Genomic DNA, 23,210 nt, shown 5'->3' with positions numbered 1-23,210 from the left:
TGTTGTCTAAATTGCCCAAAGCAAAAGTTTAAAGCAAGTGGTAAAACTCTTCAAACTTTTGCTTTTTGCATCGAATACACTGGCATTTTAACAGATACAGCTAAGATTTATTGAGTATTCCTGACTCTTAACCTATTTAACCCCGATTCCATGCTCATTGAGTGCACCATTCAGCACGACATTTCTATTATCAAAATTCTTCTCAAATATAAAATAGTACCACAGTTGATAGATTTCGTTTGGTTTGGCAAGGTTGCTAAGTACTTTCAAACTAATGCTTTAATGCCCTGAGCTTTATTTTCTGCTTAAATGAGTGGAAGGTTGCATTCATTCTTGGACCAAATTCTGATTCCTAACCCTAACCTTCCCAAACCATAGCTAGGGTTAGGGTTAGAATTATTTGAAAACATAGAGGATGTTTGATGGCATGGTTGTGTTTTAGGATAGAAGGGATCTTTAGGAAAACTGCTATTCCAATATTATCTTCACCGTTTTTTCTTGCCTATATGGCTCTATACACTGCATAGCCCTACATGTGAATGTTGTCTAAATTGCCCAAAGCAAAAGATTGAAAGCAAGTGGTTAAACTCTTCAAACCATTGCTTTTGGCATTGAATGCACTAGCATTTTAACAGATTCAGCTAAGATTTATGGAGTATTCCTGACTCTTAACCCATTTTAACCTGAAACCATGCTCATTGAGTGCACCGTTTAACATGAAATTTCCAATATCAAAATACTTGTCAAATATAAAATAGTACCACAATTCATAGATGTCGTTTGGTTTGGCAAGGTTGCCAAGTCTTTTCAAACTAATGTTTTGATGCTCTGAGCTATAATTTCTGCTTAAATGAGTGGAAGGTTTCATTCATTCTGGGACCAAATTCTGATTCCTAACCCTAACCTTCCCAAACCATAGCTAGGGTTAGGGTTAAAATTATTTGAAAACATAGAGGATGTTTGATGGCAATGTTGTGTTTTAGGATAGAAGGGATCTTTAGGAAAACTGCTATTTCAATGTTATCTTTACCTTTTTTTTCTTGCCTATATGGATCTACACACTGCATAGCCCTACATGGGAATGTTGTCTAAATTCCCCAAAGCAAAAGATTGAAAGCAAGTGTTAAAACTCTTCAAACTTTTTCTTTTCGCATCGAATACACTGGCATTTTAACAGATACAGCTAAGATTTATTGAGTATTCCTGACTCTTAACCTATTTAACCCCGATTCCATGCTCATTGAGAGCACCATTCAGCATGACATTTCTATTATCAAAATTCTTGTCAAATATAAAATAGTACCACAGTTGATAGATTTCGTTTGGTTTGGCAAGGTTGATAAGTACTTTCAAACTAATGCTTTGATGCCCTGAGCTTTATTTTCTGCTTAAATGAGTGGAAGGTTGCATTCATTCTAGGACCAAATTCTGATTCCTAACCCTAACCTTCTCAAACCATAGCTAGGGTTAGGGTTAGAATTATTTAAAAACATAGAGGATGTTTGATGGCATGGTTGTGTTTTAGGATAGAAGGGATCTTTAGGAAAACTGATATTTCAATGTTATCTTTACCTGTTTTTTCTTACCTATATGGCTCTATACACTGCATAGCCCTACATGGGAATGTTGTCTAAATTGCCCAAAGCAAAAGTTGAAAGCAAGTGTTAAAACTTTTCAATCCTTTGCTTTTGACATTGAATGCAGTGGCATTTTAAAAGATTCAGCTGAGATTTATTGAGTATTCCTGACTCTTAACCCATTTTACCCTGAAACCATGCTCATTTAGTGCACCATTCAGCATGACATTTCAAATATCAAAATACTTGTCAAATATACAGTAAAATAGTACCACAGTTGATAGAATTTGTTTAGTTTGGCAAGGTTGCTAAATATTTTCAAAATAATGTTTTGATTCCCTGTGCTATATTTTCTGCTTAAATGAGTGGAAGGTTGCATTCATTCTTGGACCAAATTCTGATTCCTAACTCTAACCTTCTCAAACGATAGCTAGGGTTAGGGTTAGAATTATTTAAAAACATAGAGGATGTTTGATGGCAATGTTGTGTTTTAGGATAGAAGGGATCTTTAGGAAAACTGATATTTCAATGTTATCTTCACCTTTTTTATCTTGCCTATATGGCCCTATACACTGCATAGCCCTACATGGGAATGTTGTCTAAATTGCCCAAAGCAAAAGTTGAAAGCAAGTGGTAAACCTCTTCAAACTTTTGCTTTTCGCATCGAATACACTGGCATTTTAACAGATACAGCTAAGATTTATTGAGTATTCCTGACTCTTAACCCATTTTACCCTGAAACCATGCTCATTTAGTGCACCATTCAGCATGACATTTCAAATATCAAAATACTTGTCAAATATAAAATAGTACCACAGTTGATAGATGTCTTTTGGGTTGGCAAGGTTGCAAAGTCTTTTCAAACTAGTGTTTTGATGCCCTGAGCTATATTATCTGCTTAAATGAGTAGAAGGTTGCATTCATTCTAGGACCAAATTCTGATTCCTAACTTTAACCTTCTCAAACCATAGCTAGGGTTAGGGTTAGAATTATTTAAAAACATAGAGGATGTTTGATGGCATGGTTGTGTTTTAGGATAGAAGGGATCTTTAGGAAAACTGATATTTCAATTTCATCTTCACCTTATTTTCTTGCCTATATGGCCCTATACACTGCATAGCCCTACATGGGAATGTTGTCTAAATTGCCCAAAGCAAAAGTTGAAAGCAAGTGCTAAAACTCTTCAAACTTTTGCTTTTCGCATTGAATACACTGGCATTTTAACAGTTACAGCTAAGATTTATTGAGTATTCCTGACTCTTAACCCATTTAACCCCGATTCCATGCTCATTGAGTGCAGCATTCAGCACGACTTTTCTATTATCAAAATTCTTGTCAAATGTAAAATAGTACCACAGTTGAAAGATTTTGTTGAGTTTGGCAAGGTTGCTAAATATTTTCAAACTAATGCTTTGATGCCCTGAGCTTTATTTTCTGCTTAAATGAGTAGAAGGTTGCATTCATTCTAGGACCAAATTCTGATTCCTAACTTTAACCTTCCCAAACCATAGCTAGGGTTAGAGTTAGAATTATTTGAAAACATAGAGGATATTTGATGGCAATGTTGTGTTTTAGAATAGAAGGGATCTTTAGGAAAACCGTTATTTTAATGTTATCTTCACCTTTTTTTTCTTGTCAACATGGCTCTATACACTGCATAGCCCTACATGGGAATGTTGTCTAAATTGCCCAAAGCAAAAGTTGAAAGCAAGTGTTAAAACTCTTCAATCCTTTGGTTTTGGCATTGAATGCAGTGGCATTTTAACAGATACAGCTAAGATTTATGGAGTATTCCTGAGTCTTAAACCATTTAACCCCGATACCATGCTCATTGAGTGCACCATTCAGCATGACATTTCCAATATCAAAATTCTTGTCAAATATACAGTAAAATAGTACCACAATTGATAGATTTCGTTTGGTTTTGCAATGTTGCTAAGTACTTTCAAACTAATGCTTTGATGCCCTGAGCTATATTTTCTGCTTAAATGAGTTGAAAGTTGCATTCATTCTAGGACCAAATTCTGATTCCTAACCCTAACCTTCCCAATCCATAGCTAGGGTTAGGGTTAGAATAATTTGAAAACATAGGGGATGTTTGATGGCATGGTTGTGTTTTAGGATAGAAGGGATCTTTAGGAAAACTGCTATTCCAATATTATCTTTACCTTTTTTTTCTTACTTATATGGCTCTATACACTGCATAGCCCTACGTGGGAATGTTGTCTAAATTGCCCAAAGCAAAAGCTGAAAGCAAGTGGTAAAACTCTTCAAACTATTGCTTTTCGCATAGAATACACTGGCATTATAACAGATACAGCTAAGATTTATTGAGTATTCCTGACTCTTAACCCATTTAACCCCGATTCCATGCTCATTGAGTGCACCATTCAGCATGACATTTCCAATATCAAAATACTTGTCAAATATAAAATAGTACCACAATTGATAGATGTCGTTTGGTTTGGCAAGGTTGCCAAGTCTTTTCAAACTAATGTTTTGATGACCTGAGCTGTATTTTCTGCTTAAATGAGTGGAAGGTTGCATTCATTCTAGGACCAAATTCTGATTCCTAACCCTAACCTTCCCAAACCATAGCTAGGGTTAGGGTTAGAATTATTTGAAAACATAGAGGATGTTTGATGGCATGGTTGTGTTTTAGGATAGAAGGGATCTTCAGGTAAACTGTTATTTCAATGTTATCTTCACCTTTTTTTTCTTGCCTATATGGCTCTATACACTGCATAGCCCTACTTGGGAATGTTGTCTAAATTGCCCATAGCAAAAGTTGAAAGCAAGTGGTAAAACTCTTCAAAGTTTTGCTTTTCGCATCAAATACACTGGCATTTTAAAAGATACAGCTAAGATTTATGGAGTATTCCTGACTCTTAACCCATTTTAACCTGAAACCATACTCATTGAGTGCACCGTTTAACATGAAATTTCCAATATCAAAATACTTGTCAAATATAAAATAGTACCACAGTTGATAGAATTTGTTTAGTTTGGCAAGGTTGCTAAATATTTTCAAAATAATGTTTTGATGCCCTGTGCTATATTTTCTGCTTAAATGAGTGGAAGGTTGCATTCATTCTAGGACCAAATTCAGATTCCTAACCCTAACCTTCCCAAACCATAGCTAGGGTTAGGGTTAGAATTATTTGAAAACATAGAGGATGTTTGATGGCATGGTTGTGTTTTAGGATAGAAGGGATCTTTAGGAAAACTGCTATTCTAAAATTATCTTCACCTTTTTTGTCTTGCCTATATGGCTCTATACACTGCATAGCCCTACTTGGGAATGTTGTCTAAATTGCCCATAGCAAAAGTTGAAAGCAAGTGGTAAAACTCTTCAAACGTTTGCTTTTCGCATCGAATACACTGGCATTTTAAAAGATACAGCTAAGATTTATGGAGTATTCCTGACTCTTAACCCATTTTACCCTGAAACCATGCTCATTGAGTGCGCCGTTTAACATGACATTTCCTGTATCAAAATACTTGTCAAATATAAAATAGTACCACAATTGATAGATTTCGTTTGGTTTTGCAATGTTGCTAAGTCTTTTCAAACTAATGTTTTGATGCCCTGAGCTATATTTTCTGCTTAAATGAGTTGAAAGTTGCATTCATTCTTGGACCAAATTCTGATTCCTAACCCTAACCTTCCCAAACCATAGCTAGGGTTAGGGTTAGAATTATTTGAAAACATAGAGGATGTTTGATGGCATGGTTGTGTTTTAGGATAGAAGGGATCTTCAGGTAAACTGTTATTTCAATGTTATCTTCACCTTTTTTTTCTTGCCTATATGGCTCTATACACTGCATAACCCTACTTGGGAATGTTGTCTAAATTGCCCATAGCAAAAGTTGAAAGCAAGTGGTAAAACTCTTCAAACTTTTGCTTTTCGCATCGAATACACTGGCATTTTAAAAGATACAGCTAAGATTTATGGAGTATTCCTGACTCTTAACCCATTTTAACCTGAAACCATGCTCATTGAGTGCACCGTTTAACATGAAATTTCCAATATCAAAATACTTGTCAAATATAAAATAGTACCACAGTTGATAGAATTTGTTTAGTTTGGCAAGGTTGCTAAATATTTTCAAAATAATGTTTTGATGCCCTGTGCTATATTTTCTGTTTAAATGAGTGGAAGGTTGCATTCATTCTTGGACCAAATTCTGATTCCTAACCCTAACCTTCCCAAACCATAGCTAGGGTTAGGGTTAGAATAATTTGAAAACATAGAGGATGTTTGATGGCATGGTTGTGTTTTAGGATAGAAGGGATCTTTAGGAAAACTGCTATTTCAATATTATCTTTACCTTTTTTTTCTTGCCTATTTAGCTCTATACACTGCATAGCCATACATGGGAATGTTGTCTAAATTGCCCAAAGCAAAAGTTGAAAGCAAGTCGTTAAACTCTTCAAACCTTTGCTTTTGGCATTGAATGCACTAGCATTTTAACAGATTCAGCTAAGATTTATGGAATATTCCTGACTCTTAACCCATTTTACCCTGAAACCATGCTCATTGAGTGCACCGTTTAGCACGATATTTCTATTATCAAAATTCTTCTCAAATATAAAATAGTACCACAGTTGATAGATTTCGTTTGGTTAACAAGGTTGCTAAGTACTTTCAAACTAATGCTTTGATGCCCTGAGCTTTATTTTCTGCTTAAATGAGTGGAAAGTTGCATTCATTCTGGGACCAAATTCTGATTCCTAACCCTAACCTTCCCAAACCATAGCTAGGGTTAGGGTTAGAATAATTTGAAAACATAGAGGATGTTTGATGGTATGGTTGTGTTTTAGGATAGAAGGGATCTTTAGGAAAACTGCTATTCCAATATTATCTTTACCTTTTTTTTCTTACTTATATGGCTCTATACACTGCATAGCCCTACGTGGGAATGTTGTCTAAATTGCCCAAAGCAAAAGTTGAAAGCAAGTGGTAAAACTCTTCAACCTTTTCCTTTTCGCATCGAATACACTGGCATTTTAACAGATACAGCTAAGATTTATTGAGTATTCCTGACTCTTAACCCATTTAACCCCGATACCATGCTCATTGAGTGCACCATTCAGCATGACATTTCCAATATCAAAATACTTGTCAAATATAAAATAGTACCACAATTCATAGATGTCGTTTGGTTTGGCAAGGTTGCCAAGTCTTTTCAAACTAATGTTTTGATGCTCTGAGCTATATTTTCTGCTTAAATGAGTGGAAGGTTGCATTCATTCTTGGACCAAATTCTGATTCCTAACCCTAACCTTCCCAAACCATAGCTAGGGTTAGGGTTAAAATTATTTGAAAACATAGAGGATGTTTGATGGCATGGTTGTGTTTTAGGATATAAGGGATCTTTTGGAAAACTGCTATTTCAATATTATCTTTACCTTTTTTTTCTTACCTATATGGCTCTATAAACTGCATAGCCCTACATGGGAATGTTGTCTAAATTCACCAAAGCAAAAGATTGAAAGCAAGTGGTTAAACTCGTCAAACCTTTGCTTTTGGCATTGAATGCAGTGGCATTTTAACAGATTCAGCTGAGATTTATTGAGTATTCCTGACTCTTAACCCATTTTACCCTGAAACCATGCTCATTGAGTGCACCATTCAGCATGACATTTCAAATATCAAAATACTTGTCAAATATACAGTAAAATAGTATCACAGTTGATAGAATTTGTTTAGTTTGGCAAGGTTGCTAAATATATTTAAACTAATCTTTGATGCTCTGAGCTATATTTTCTGCTTAAATGAGTGGAAGGTTGCATTCATTCTTGGACAAAATTCTGATTCCTAACCCTAAGCTTCCCAAACCATAGCTAGGGTTAGGGTTAGAATTATTTGAAAACATAGAGGATGTTTGATGGCATGGTTGTGTTTTAGGATAGAAGGGATCTTTAGGAAAACTGCTATTTCAATATTATCTTTACCTTTTTTTTTTTCTTACCTATATGGCTCTATACACTGCTTAGCCCTACATGGGAATGTTGTCTAAATTGCCCAAAGCAATAGTTTAAAGCAAGTGGTAAAACTCTTCAAACTTTTGCTTTTTGCATCGAATACACTGGCATTTTAACAGATACAGCTAAGATTTATTGAGTATTCCTGACTCTTAACCTATTTAACCCCGATTCCATGCTCATTGAGTGCACCATTCAGCACGACATTTCTATTATCAAAATTCTTCTCAAATATAAAATAGTACCACAGTTGATAGATTTCGTTTGGTTTGGCAAGGTTGCTAAGTACTTTCAAACTAATGCTTTAATGCCCTGAGCTTTATTTTCTGCTTAAATGAGTGGAAGGTTGCATTCATTCTAGGACCAAATTCTGATTCCTAACCCTAACCTTCCCAAACCATAGCTAGGGTTAGGGTTAGAATTAATTGAAAACATAGAGGATGTTTGATGGCATGGTTGTGTTTTAGGATAGAAGGGATCTTTAGGAAAACTGCTATTTCAATATTATCTTTACCTTTTTTTTCTTGCCTATATAGCTCTATACACTGCATAGCCCTACATGGGAATGTTGTCTAAATTGCCCAAAGCAAAAGTTGAAAGCAAGTGGTAAAACTCTTCAAACTTTTGCTTTTCGCATCGAATACACTGGCATTTTAACAGATACAGCTAAGTTTTATTGAGTATTCCTGACTCTTAACCCATTTAACCCCGATTCCATGCTCATTGAGTGCACCATTCAGCACGACATTTCTATTATCAAAATTCTTGTCAAATATAAAATAGTACCACAGTTGATAGATTTCGTTTGGTTTGGCAAGGTTGCTAAGTACTTTCAAACTAATGCTTTAATGCCCTGAGCTTTATTTTCTGCTTAAATGAGTGGAAGGTTGCATTCATTCTAGGACCAAATTCAGATTCCTAACCCTAACCTTCCCAAACCATAGCTAGGGTTAGGGTTAGAATTATTTGAAAACATAGAGGATGTTTGATGGCATGGTTGTGTTTTAGGATAGAAGGGATCTTTAGGAAAACTGCTATTCCAATTTTATCTTCACCTTTTTTTTCTTGCCTATATGGCTCTATATACTGCATAGCCCTACATGTGAATGTTGTCTAAATTGCCCAAAGCAAAAGATTGAAAGCAAGTGGTTAAACTCTTCAAACCTTTGCTTTTGGCATTGAATGCACTAGCATTTTAACAGATTCAGCTAAGATTTATGGAGTATTCCTGACTCTTAACCATTTTACCCTGAAACCATGCTCATTGAGTGCGCCGTTTAACATGACATTTCCTGTATCAAAATACTTGTCAAATATAAAATAGTACCACAATTGATAGATTTCGTTTGGTTTTGCAATGTTGCTAAGTCTTTTCAAACTAATGTTTTGATGCCCTGAGCTATATTTTCTGCTTAAATGAGTTGAAAGTTGCATTCATTCTTGGACCAAATTCTGATTCCTAACCCTAACCTTCCCAAACCATAGCTAGGGTTAGGGTTAGAATTATTTGAAAACATAGAGGATGTTTGATGGCATGGTTGTGTTTTAGGATAGAAGGGATCTTCAGGTAAACTGTTATTTCAATGTTATCTTCACCTTTTTTTTCTTGCCTATATGGCTCTATACACTGCATAACCCTACTTGGGAATGTTGTCTAAATTGCCCATAGCAAAAGTTGAAAGCAAGTGGTAAAACTCTTCAAACTTTTGCTTTTCGCATCGAATACACTGGCATTTTAAAAGATACAGCTAAGATTTATGGAGTATTCCTGACTCTTAACCCATTTTAACCTGAAACCATGCTCATTGAGTGCACCGTTTAACATGAAATTTCCAATATCAAAATACTTGTCAAATATAAAATAGTACCACAGTTGATAGAATTTGTTTAGTTTGGCAAGGTTGCTAAATATTTTCAAAATAATGTTTTGATGCCCTGTGCTATATTTTCTGTTTAAATGAGTGGAAGGTTGCATTCATTCTTGGACCAAATTCTGATTCCTAACCCTAACCTTCCCAAACCATAGCTAGGGTTAGAATAATTTGAAAACATAGAGGATGTTTGATGGCATGGTTGTGTTTTAGGATAGAAGGGATCTTTAGGAAAACTGCTATTTCAATATTATCTTTACCTTTTTTTTCTTGCCTATTTAGCTCTATACACTGCATAGCCATACATGGGAATGTTGTCTAAATTGCCCAAAGCAAAAGTTGAAAGCAAGTCGTTAAACTCTTCAAACCTTTGCTTTTGGCATTGAATGCACTAGCATTTTAACAGATTCAGCTAAGATTTATGGAATATTCCTGACTCTTAACCCATTTTACCCTGAAACCATGCTCATTGAGTGCACCGTTTAGCACGATATTTCTATTATCAAAATTCTTCTCAAATATAAAATAGTACCACAGTTGATAGATTTCGTTTGGTTTGGCAAGGTTGCTAAGTACTTTCAAACTAATGCTTTGATGCCCTGAGCTTTATTTTCTGCTTAAATGAGTGGAAAGTTGCATTCATTCTGGGACCAAATTCTGATTCCTAACCCTAACCTTCCCAAACCATAGCTAGGGTTAGGGTTAGAATAGTTTGAAAACATAGAGGATGTTTGATGGTATGGTTGTGTTTTAGGATAGAAGGGATCTTTAGGAAAACTGCTATTCCAATATTATCTTTACCTTTTTTTTCTTACTTATATGGCTCTATACACTGCATAGACCTACATGTGAATGTTGTCTAAATTGCCCAAAGCAAAAGTTGAAAGCAAGTGGTAAAACTCTTCAAACCTTTGCTTTTGGCATTGAATGCACTAGCATTTTAACAGATTCAGCTAAGATTTATTGAGTATTCCTGACTCTTAACCCATTTTACCCTGAAACCATGCTCATTGAGTGCGCCGTTTAACATGACATTTCCTAAATCAAAATACTTGTCAAATATAAAATAGTACCACAATTGATAGATTTCGTTTGGTTTTGCAATGTTGCTAAGTCTTTTCAAACTAATGTTTTGATGCCCTGAGCTATATTTTCTGCTTAAATGAGTGGATGGTTGCATTCATTCTTGGACCAAATTCTGATTCCTAACCCTAACCTTCTCAAACCATAGCTAGGGTTAGGGTTAGAATTATTTGAAAACATAGAGGATGTTTGATGGCAAGGTTGTGTTTTAGGATAGAAGGATTCTTTAGGAAAACTGATATTTCAATGTTATCTTCACCCTTTTTTTTTGCCAAATGGCTCTATACACTGCATAGCTCTACATGGGAATGTTGTCTAAATTGCCCAAAGCAAAAGATTGAAAGCAAGTGGTTAAACTCTTCAAACGTTTGCTTTTGGCATTGAATGTAGTGGCATTTTAACAGATTCTGCTGAGATTTATTGAGTATTCCTGACTCTTAACCCATTTTACCCTGAAACCATGCTCATTTAGTGCACCATTCAGCATGACATTTCAAATATCAAAATACTTGTCAAATATACAGTAAAATATTATCACAGTTGATAGAATTTGTTTAGTTTGGCAAGGTTGCTAAATATTTTCAAACTAATCTTTGATGCTCTGAGCTATATTTTCTGCTTAAATGAGTGGAAGGTTGCATTCATTCTTGGACCAAATTCTGATTCCTAACCCTAACCTTCCCAAACCATAGCTAGGGTTAGGGTTAAAATTATTTGAAAACATAGAGGATGTTTGATGGCATGGTTGTGTTTTAGGATAGAAGGGATCTTTAGGAAAACTGCTATTTCAATGTTATCTTCACCTTTTTTTTCTTGCCTATATGGCTCTATACACTGCATAGCCCTACATGTGAATGTTGTCTAAATTGCCCAAAGCAAAAGATTGAAAGCAAGTGGTTAAACTCTTCAAACCTTTGCTTTTGGCATTGAATGCACTAGCATTTTAATAGGTTCAGCTAAGATTTATGGAGTATTCCTGACTCTTAACCCATTTTACCCTGAAACCATGCTCATTGAGTGCGCCGTTTAACATGACATTTCCTATATCAAAATACTTGTCAAATATAAAATAGTACCACAATTGATAGATTTCGTTTGGTTTTGCAATGTTGCTAAGTCTTTTCAAAATAATGTTTTGATGCCCTGTGCTATATTTTCTGCTTAAATGAGTGGAAGGTTGCATTCATTCTTGGACCAAATTCTGATTCCTAACCCTAACCTTCCCAAACCATAGCTAGGGTTAGGGTTAGAATAATTTGAAAACATAGAGGATGTTTGATGGCATGGTTGTGTTTTAGGATAGAAGGGATCTTTAGGAAAACTGATATTTCAATGTTATCTTCACCTTTTTTTTCTTGCCTATATAGCTCTATACACTGCATAGCCCTACATGGGAATGTTGTCTAAATTGCCCAAAGCAAAAGTTGAAAGCAAGTCGTTAAACTCTTCAAACCTTTGCTTTTGGCATTGAATGCACTAGCATTTTAACAGATTCAGCTAAGATTTATGGAATATTCATGACTCTTAACCCATTTTACCCTGAAACCATGCTCATTGAGTGCACCGTTCAGCACGACATTTCTATTATCAAAATTCTTGTCAAATATAAAATAGTACCACAGTTGATAGATTTCGTTTGGTTTGGCAAGGTTGCTAAGAACTTTCAAACTAATGCTTTGATGCCCTGAGCTTTATTTTCTGCTTAAATGAGTGGAAAGTTGCATTCATTCTGGGACCAAATTCTGATTCCTAACCCTAACCTTCCCAAACCATAGCTAGGGTTAGGGTTAGAATAATTTGAAAACATAGAGGATGTTTGATGGCATGGTTGTGTTTTAGGATAGAAGGGATCTTTAGGAAAACTGTTATTTCAATGTTATCTTTACCTTTTTTTTCTTACCTATATGGCTCTATACACTGTATAGCCCTACATGTGAATGTTGTCTAAATTGCCCAAAGCAAAAGATTGAAAGCAAGTGGTTAAACTCTTCAAACCTTTGCTTTTTACATTGAATGAACTAGCATTTTAACAGATACAGCTAAGATTTATGTAGTATTCCTGACTCTTAACCCATTTTACCCTGAAACCATGCTCATTCAGTGCACCATTCAGCATGACATTTCAAATATCAAAATACTTGTCAAATATACAGTAAAATAGTATCACAGTTGATAGAATTTGTTTAGTTTGGCAAGGTTTCTAAATATATTCAAACTAATCCTTGATGCTCTGAGCTATATTTTCTGCTTAAATGAGTGGAAGGTTGCATGCATTCTTGGACCAAATTCTGATTCCTAACCCTAACCTTCCCAAACCATAGCTAGGGTTAGGGTTAGAATTATTTGAAAACATAGAGGATGTTTGAAGGGATGGTTGTGTTTTAGGATAGAAGGGATCTTTAGGAAAACTGATATTTCAATGTTATCTTCACCTTTTTTTTCTTGCCTATATGGCCCTATACACTGCATAGCCCTACATGGGAATGTTGTCTAAATTGCCCAAAGCAAAAGTTGAAAGCAAGTGGTAAAACTCTTCAAACTTTTGCTTTTTGCATCGAATACACTGGCATTTTAACAGATACAGCTAAGATTTATTGAGTATTCCTGACTCTTAACCTATTTAACCCCGATTCCATGCTCATTGAGTGCACCATTCAGCACGACATTTCTATTATCAAAATACTTCTCAAATATAAAATAGTACCACAGTTGATAGATTTCGTTTGGTTTGGCAAGGTTGCTAAGTACTTTCAAACTAATGCTTTAATCCCCTGAGCTTTATTTTCTGCTTAAATGAGTGGATGGTTGCATTCATTCTTGGACCAAATTCTGATTCCTAACCCTAACCTTCTCAAACCATAGCTAGGGTTAGGGTTAGAATTATTTGAAAACATAGAGGATGTTTGATGGCAAGGTTGTGTTTTAGGATAGAAGGATTCTTTAGGAAAACTGATATTTCAATGTTATCTTCACCCTTTTTTTTGCCAAATGGCTCTATACACTGCATAGCTCTACATGGGAATGTTGTCTAAATTGCCCAAAGCAAAAGATTGAAAGCAAGTGGTTAAACTCTTCAAACGTTTGCTTTTGGCATTGAATGTAGTGGCATTTTAACAGATTCTGCTGAGATTTATTGAGTATTCCTGACTCTTAACCCATTTTACCCTGAAACCATGCTCATTTAGTGCACCATTCAGCATGACATTTCAAATATCAAAATACTTGTCAAATATACAGTAAAATATTATCACAGTTGATAGAATTTGTTTAGTTTGGCAAGGTTGCTAAATATTTTCAAACTAATCTTTGATGCTCTGAGCTATATTTTCTGCTTAAATGAGTGGAAGGTTGCATTCATTCTTGGACCAAATTCTGATTCCTAACCCTAACCTTCCCAAACCATAGCTAGGGTTAGGGTTAAAATTATTTGAAAACATAGAGGATGTTTGATGGCATGGTTGTGTTTTAGGATAGAAGGGATCTTTAGGAAAACTGCTATTTCAATGTTATCTTCACCTTTTTTTTTCTTGCTTATATGGCTCTATACACTGCATAGCCCTACATGTGAATGTTGTCTAAATTGCCCAAAGCAAAAGATTGAAAGCAAGTGGTTAAACTCTTCAAACCTTTGCTTTTGGCATTGAATGCACTAGCATTTTAATAGGTTCAGCTAAGATTTATGGAGTATTCCTGACTCTTAACCCATTTTACCCTGAAACCATGCTCATTGAGTGCGCCGTTTAACATGACATTTCCTATATCAAAATACTTGTCAAATATAAAATAGTACCACAATTGATAGATTTCGTTTGGTTTTGCAATGTTGCTAAGTCTTTTCAAAATAATGTTTTGATGCCCTGTGCTATATTTTCTGCTTAAATGAGTGGAAGGTTGCATTCATTCTTGGACCAAATTCTGATTCCTAACCCTAACCTTCCCAAACCATAGCTAGGGTTAGGGTTAGAATAATTTGAAAACATAGAGGATGTTTGATGGCATGGTTGTGTTTTAGGATAGAAGGGATCTTTAGGAAAACTGATATTTCAATGTTATCTTCACCTTTTTTTTCTTGCCTATATAGCTCTATACACTGCATAGCCCTACATGGGAATGTTGTCTAAATTGCCCAAAGCAAAAGTTGAAAGCAAGTCGTTAAACTCTTCAAACCTTTGCTTTTGGCATTGAATGCACTAGCATTTTAACAGATTCAGCTAAGATTTATGGAATATTCATGACTCTTAACCCATTTTACCCTGAAACCATGCTCATTGAGTGCACCGTTCAGCACGACATTACTATTATCAAAATTCTTGTCAAATATAAAATAGTACCACAGTTGATAGATTTCGTTTGGTTTGGCAAGGTTGCTAAGAACTTTCAAACTAATGCTTTGATGCCCTGAGCTTTATTTTCTGCTTAAATGAGTGGAAAGTTGCATTCATTCTGGGACCAAATTCTGATTCCTAACCCTAACCTTCCCAAACCATAGCTAGGGTTAGGGTTAGAATAATTTGAAAACATAGAGGATGTTTGATGGCATGGTTGTGTTTTAGGATAGAAGGGATCTTTAGGAAAACTGTTATTTCAATGTTATCTTTACCTTTTTTTTCTTACCTATATGGCTCTATACACTGTATAGCCCTACATGTGAATGTTGTCTAAATTGCCCAAAGCAAAAGATTGAAAGCAAGTGGTTAAACTCTTCAAACCTTTGCTTTTTACATTGAATGAACTAGCATTTTAACAGATACAGCTAAGATTTATGTAGTATTCCTGACTCTTAACCCATTTTACCCTGAAACCATGCTCATTCAGTGCACCATTCAGCATGACATTTCAAATATCAAAATACTTGTCAAATATACAGTAAAATAGTATCACAGTTGATAGAATTTGTTTAGTTTGGCAAGGTTTCTAAATATATTCAAACTAATCCTTGATGCTCTGAGCTATATTTTCTGCTTAAATGAGTGGAAGGTTGCATGCATTCTTGGACCAAATTCTGATTCCTAACCCTAACCTTCCCAAACCATAGCTAGGGTTAGGGTTAGAATTATTTGAAAACATAGAGGATGTTTGAAGGGATGGTTGTGTTTTAGGATAGAAGGGATCTTTAGGAAAACTGATATTTCAATGTTATCTTCACCTTTTTTTTCTTGCCTATATGGCCCTATACACTGCATAGCCCTACATGGGAATGTTGTCTAAATTGCCCAAAGCAAAAGTTGAAAGCAAGTGGTAAAACTCTTCAAACTTTTGCTTTTTGCATCGAATACACTGGCATTTTAACAGATACAGCTAAGATTTATTGAGTATTCCTGACTCTTAACCTATTTAACCCCGATTCCATGCTCATTGAGTGCACCATTCAGCACGACATTTCTATTATCAAAATACTTCTCAAATATAAAATAGTACCACAGTTGATAGATTTCGTTTGGTTTGGCAAGGTTGCTAAGTACTTTCAAACTAATGCTTTAATCCCCTGAGCTTTATTTTCTGCTTAAATGAGTGGAAGGTTGCATTCATTCTAGGACCAAATTCTGATTCCTAACCCTAACCTTCCCAAACCATAGCTAGGGTTAGGGTTAGAATTATTTGAAAACATAGAGGATGTTTGATGGCATGGTTGTGTTTTAGGATAGAAGGGATCTTTAGGAAATCTGCTATTCCAATATTATCTTCACCTTTTTTTTCTTGCCTATATGGCTCTATACACTGCATAGCCCTACATGTGAATGTTGTCTAAATTGCCCAAAGGACAAGATTGAAAGCAAGTGGTTAAACTCTTCAAACCTTTGCTTTTGGCATTGAATGCACTAGCATTTTAACAGATTCAGCTAAGATTTATGGAGTATTCCTGACTCTTAACCCATTTTACTCTGAAACCATGCTCATTGAGTGCGCCGTTTAACATGACATTTCCTATATCAAAATACTTGTCAAATATAAAATAGTACCACAATTGATAGATTTCGTTTGGTTTTGCAATGTTGCTAAGTCTTTTCAAACTAATGTTTTGATGCCCTGAGCTATATTTTCTGCTTAAATGAGTTGAAAGTTGCATTCATTCTTGGACCAAATTCTGATTCCTAACCCTAACCTTCCCAAACCATAGCTAGGGTTAGGGTTATGGTTAGAATTATTTTAAAACATAGAGGATGTTTGATGGCATGGTTGTGTTTTAGGATAGAAGGGATCTTCAGGAAAACTGTTATTTCAATGTTATCTTCACCTTTTTTTTCTTGCCTATATGGCTCTATACACTGCATAGCCCTACTTGGGAATGTTGTCTAAATTGCCCATAGCAAAAGTTGAAAGCAAGTGGTAAAACTCTTCAAACTTTTGCTTTTCGCATCGAATACACTGGCATTTTAAAAGATACAGCTAAGATTTATGGAGTATTCCTGACTCTTAACCCATTTTAACCTGAAACCATGCTCATTGAGTGCACCGTTTAACATGAAATTTCCAATATCAAAATACTTGTCAAATATAAAATAGTACCACAGTTGATAGAATTTGTTTAGTTTGGCAAGGTTGCTAAATATTTTCAAAATAATGTTTTGATGCCCTAAGCTTTATTTTCTGCTTAAATGAGTGGAAGGTTGCATTCATTCTTGGACCAAATTCTGATTCCTAACCCTAACCTTCCCAAACCATAGCTAGGGTTAGGGTTAGAATTATTTGAAAACATAGAGGATGTTTGATGGCATGGTTGTGTTTTAGGATAGAAGGGATCTATAGGAAAACTGATATTTCAATGTTATCTTCACCTTTTTTTTCTTGCCTATATGGCCCTATACACTGCATAGCCCTACAGTACATGGGAATGTTGTCTAAATTGCCAAAAGCAAAAGTTGAAAGCAAGTGGTAAAACTCTTCAAACTTTTGCTTTTCGCATCGAATACACTGGCATTTTAACAGATACAGCTAAGTTTTATTGAGTATTCCTGACTCTTAACCCATTTAACCCCGATTCCATATTCATTGAGTAACTTTCAGCACGACATTTCTATTATCAAAATTCTTGTCAAATATAAAATAGTACCACAGTTGATAGATTTCGTTTGGTTTGGCAAGGTTGCTAAGTACTTTCAAACTAATGTTTTGATGCCCTGAGCTATATTTTCTGCTTAAATGAGTTGAAAGTTGCATTCATTCTTGGACCAAATTCTGATTCCTAACCCTAACCTTCCCAAACCATAGCTAGGGTTAGGGTTAGAATTATTTGAAAACATAGAGGATGTTTGATGGCATGGTTGTGTTTTAGGATAGAAGGGATCTTCAGGTAAACTGTTATTTCAATGTTATCTTCACCTTTTTTTTCTTGCCTATATGGCTCTATACACTGCATAACCCTACTTGGGAATGTTGTCTAAATTGCCCATAGCAAAAGTTGAAAGCAAGTGGTAAAACTCTTCAAACTTTTGCTTTTCGCATCGAATACACTGGCATTTTAAAAGATACAGCTAAGATTTATGGAGTATTCCTGACTCTTAACCCATTTTAACCTGAAACCATGCTCATTGAGTGCACCGTTTAACATGAAATTTCCAATATCAAAATACTTGTCAAATATAAAATAGTACCACAGTTGATAGAATTTGTTTAGTTTGGCAAGGTTGCTAAATATTTTCAAAATAATGTTTTGATGCCCTGTGCTATATTTTCTGTTTAAATGAGTGGAAGGTTGCATTCATTCTTGGACCAAATTCTGATTCCTAACCCTAACCTTCCCAAACCATAGCTAGGGTTAGTGTTAGAATAATTTGAAAACATAGAGGATGTTTGATGGCATGGTTGTGTTTTAGGATAGAAGGGATCTTTAGGAAAACTGCTATTTCAATATTATCTTTACCTTTTTTTTCTTGCCTATATAGCTCTATACACTGCATAGCCATACATGGGAATGTTGTCTAAATTGCCCAAAGCAAAAGTTGAAAGCAAGTCGTTAAACTCTTCAAACCTTTGCTTTTGGCATTGAATGCACTAGCATTTTAACAGATTCAGCTAAGATTTATGGAATATTCCTGACTCTTAACCCATTTTACCCTGAAACCATGCTCATTGAGTGCACCGTTTAGCACGATATTTCTATTATCAAAATTCTTCTCAAATATAAAATAGTACCACAGTTGATAGATTTCGTTTGGTTTGGCAAGGTTGCTAAGTACTTTCAAACTAATGCTTTGATGCCCTGAGCTTTATTTTCTGCTTAAATGAGTGGAAAGTTGCATTCATTCTGGGACCAAATTCTGATTCCTAACCCTAACCTTCCCAAACCATAGCTAGGGTTAGGGTTAGAATAATTTGAAAACATAGAGGATGTTTGATGGTATGGTTGTGTTTTAGGATAGAAGGGATCTTTAGGAAAACTGCTATTCCAATATTATCTTTACCTTTTTTTTCTTACTTATATGGCTCTATACACTGCATAGCCCTACGTGGGAATGTTGTCTAAATTGCCCAAAGCAAAAGTTGAAAGCAAGTGGTAAAACTCTTCAACCTTTTCCTTTTCGCATCGAATACACTGGCATTTTAACAGATACAGCTAAGATTTATTGAGTATTCCTGACTCTTAACCCATTTAACCCCGATACCATGCTCATTGAGTGCACCATTCAGCATGACATTTCCAATATCAAAATACTTGTCAAATATAAAATAGTACCACAATTCATAGATGTCGTTTGGTTTGGCAAGGTTGCCAAGTCTTTTCAAACTAATGTTTTGATGCTCTGAGCTATATTTTCTGCTTAAATGAGTGGAAGGTTGCATTCATTCTTGGACCAAATTCTGATTCCTAACCCTAACCTTCCCAAACCATAGCTAGGGTTAGGGTTAAAATTATTTGAAAACATAGAGGATGTTTGATGGCATGGTTGTGTTTTAGGATATAAGGGATCTTTTGGAAAACTGCTATTTCAATATTATCTTTACCTTTTTTTTCTTACCTATATGGCTCTATACACTGCATAGCCCTACATGGGAATGTTGTCTAAATTCACCAAAGCAAAAGATTGAAAGCAAGTGGTTAAACTCGTCAAACCTTTGCTTTTGGCATTGAATGCAGTGGCATTTTAACAGATTCAGCTGAGATTTATTGAGTATTCCTGACTCTTAACCCATTTTACCCTGAAACCATGCTCATTCAGTGCACCATTCAGCATGACATTTCAAATATCAAAATACTTGTCAAATATACAGTAAAATAGTATCACAGTTGATAGAATTTGTTTAGTTTGGCAAGGTTGCTAAATATATTTAAACTAATCTTTGATGCTCTGAGCTATATTTTCTGCTTAAATGAGTGGAAGGTTGCATTCATTCTTGGACAAAATTCTGATTCCTAACCCTTAGCTTCCCAAACCATAGCTAGGGTTAGGGTTAGAATTATTTGAAAACATAGAGGATGTTTGATGGCATGGTTGTGTTTTAGGATAGAAGGGATCTTTAGGAAAACTGCTATTTCAATATTATCTTTACCTTTTTTTTTTTCTTACCTATATGGCTCTATACACTGCTTAGCCCTACATGGGAATGTTGTCTAAATTGCCCAAAGCAATAGTTTAAAGCAAGTGGTAAAACTCTTCAAACTTTTGCTTTTTGCATCGAATACACTGGCATTTTAACAGATACAGCTAAGATTTATTGAGTATTCCTGACTCTTAACCTATTTAACCCCGATTCCATGCTCATTGAGTGCACCATTCAGCACGACATTTCTATTATCAAAATTCTTCTCAAATATAAAATAGTACCACAGTTGAGAGATTTCGTTTGGTTTGGCAAGGTTGCTAAGTACTTTCAAACTAATGCTTTAATGCCCTGAGCTTTATTTTCTGCTTAAATGAGTGGAAGGTTGCATTCATTCTAGGACCAAATTCTGATTCCTAACCCTAACCTTCCCAAACCATAGCTAGGGTTAGGGTTAGAATTAATTGAAAACATAGAGGATGTTTGATGGCATGGTTGTGTTTTAGGATAGAAGGGATCTTTAGGAAAACTGCTATTCCAATATTATCTTCACCTTTTTTTTCTTGCCTATATGGCTCTATACACTGAATAGACCTACATGTGAATGTTGTCTAAATTGCCCAAAGCAAAAGATTGAAAGCAAGTGGTTAAACTCTTCAAACCTTTGCTTTTGGCATTGAATGCACTAGCATTTTAACAGATTCTGCTAAGATTTATGGAGTATTCCTGACTCTTAACCCATTTTACCCTGAAACCATGCTCATTGAGTGCACCATTCAGCATGACATTTCAAATATCAAAATACTTGTCAAATATACAGTAAAATATTATCACAGTTGATATAATTTGTTTAGTTTGGCAAGGTTGCTAAATATTTTCAAACTAATCTTTGATGCTCTGAGCTATATTTTCTGCTTAAATGAGTGGAAGGTTGCATTCATTCTTGGACCAAATTCTGATTCCTAACCCTAACCTTCCCAAACCATAGCTAGGGTTAGGGTTAAAATTATTTGAAAACATAGAGGATGTTTGATGGCATGGTTGTGTTTTAGGATAGAAGGGATCTTTAGGAAAACTGCTATTTCAATGTTATCTTCACCTTTTTTTTCTTGCCTATATGGCTCTATACACTGCATAGCCCTACATGTGAATGTTGTCTAAATTGCCCAAAGCAAAAGATTGAAAGCAAGTGGTTAAACTCTTCAAACCTTTGCTTTTGGCATTGAATGCACTAGCATTTTAATAGGTTCAGCTAAGATTTATGGAGTATTCCTGACTCTTAACCCATTTTACCCTGAAACCATGCTCATTGAGTGCGCCGTTTAACATGACATTTCCTATATCAAAATACTTGTAAAATATAAAATAGTACCACAATTGATAGATTTCGTTTGGTTTTGCAATGTTGCTAAGTCTTTTCAAACTAATGTTTTGATGCCCTGAGCTATATTTTCTGCTTAAATGAGTTGAAAGTTGCATTCATTCTTGGACCAAATTCTAATTCCTAACCCTAACCTTCCCAAACCATAGCTAGGGTTAGGGTTAGAATTATTTGAAAACATAGAGGATGTTTGATGGCATGGTTGTGTTTTAGGATAGAAGGGATCTTAAGGAAAACTCTTATTTCAATGTTATCTTCACCTTTTTTTTCTTGCCTATATGGCTCTATACACTGCAAAGCCCTACTTGGGAATGTTGTCTAAATTGCCCATAGCAAAAGTTGAAAGCAAGTGTTAAAACTCTTCAAACTTTTGCTTTTCGCATCGAATACACTGGCATTTTAAAAGATACAGCTAAGATTTATGGAGTATTCCTGACTCTTAACCCTTTTTAACCTGAAACCATGCTCATTGAGTGCACCGTTTAACATGAAATTTCCAATATCAAAATACTTGTCAAATATAAAATAGTACCACTGTTGATAGAATTTGTTTAGTTTGGCAAGGTTGCTAAATATTTTCAAAATAATGTTTTGATGCCCTGTGCTATATTTTCTGCTTAAATGAGTGGAAGGTTGCATTCATTCTTGGACCAAATTCTGATTCCTAACCCTAACCTTCCCAAACCATAGCTAGGGTTAGGGTTAGAATAATTTGAAAACATAGAGGATGTTTGATGGCATGGTTGTGTTTTAGGATAGAAGGGATCTTTAGGAAAACTGATATTTCAATGTTATCTTCACCTTTTTTTTCTTGCCTTTATAGCTCTATACACTGCATAGCCCTACATGGGAATGTTGTCTAAATTGCCCAAAGCAAAAGTTGAAAGCAAGTCGTTAAACTCTTCAAACCTTTGCTTTTGGCATTGAATGCACTAGCATTTTAACAGATTCAGCTAGGATTTATGGAATATTCATGACTCTTAACCCATTTTACCCTGAAACCATGCTCATTGAGTGCACCGTTCAGCACGACATTTCTATTATCAAAATTCTTGTCAAATATAAAATAGTACCACAGTTGATAGATTTCGTTTGGTTTGGCAAGGTTGCTAAGAACTCTCAAACTAATGCTTTGATGCCCTGAGCTTTATTTTCTGCTTAAATGAGTGGAAAGTTGCATTCATTCTGGGACCAAATTCTGATTCCTAACCCTAACCTTCCCAAACCATAGCTAGGGTTAGGGTTAGAATAATTTGAAAACATAGAGGATGTTTGATGGCATGGTTGTGTTTTAGGATAGAAGGGATCTTTAGGAAAACTGTTATTTCAATGTTATCTTTACCTTTTTTTTCTTACCTATATGGCTCTATACACTGTATAGCCCTACATGTGAATGTTGTCTAAATTGCCCAAAGCAAAAGATTGAAAGCAAGTGGTTAAACTCTTCAAACCTTTGCTTTTTACATTGAATGAACTAGCATTTTAACAGATACAGCTAAGATTTATGGAGTATTCCTGACTCTTAACCCATTTTACCCTGAAACCATGCTCATTCAGTGCACCATTCAGCATGACATTTCAAATATCAAAATACTTGTCAAATATACAGTAAAATAGTATCACAGTTGATAGAATTTGTTTAGTTTGGCAAGGTTTCTAAATATATTCAAACTAATCCTTGATGCTCTGAGCTATATTTTCTGCTTAAATGAGTGGAAGGTTGCATGCATTCTTGGACCAAATTCTGATTCCTAACCCTAACCTTCCCAAACCATAGCTAGGGTTAGGGTTAGAATTATTTGAAAACATAGAGGATGTTTGAAGGGATG

This window comes from Lepisosteus platostomus, chromosome 2 (genome assembly GCF_059453375.1).
Source record: "Lepisosteus platostomus isolate fLepPlt1 chromosome 2, fLepPlt1.hap1, whole genome shotgun sequence".
In the NCBI taxonomy this organism is placed as follows: Eukaryota; Metazoa; Chordata; class Actinopteri; order Semionotiformes; family Lepisosteidae; genus Lepisosteus; species Lepisosteus platostomus.
The sequence above is the reverse complement of the archived record's forward strand: the minus strand, read 5'-3'. Positions refer to the sequence as shown.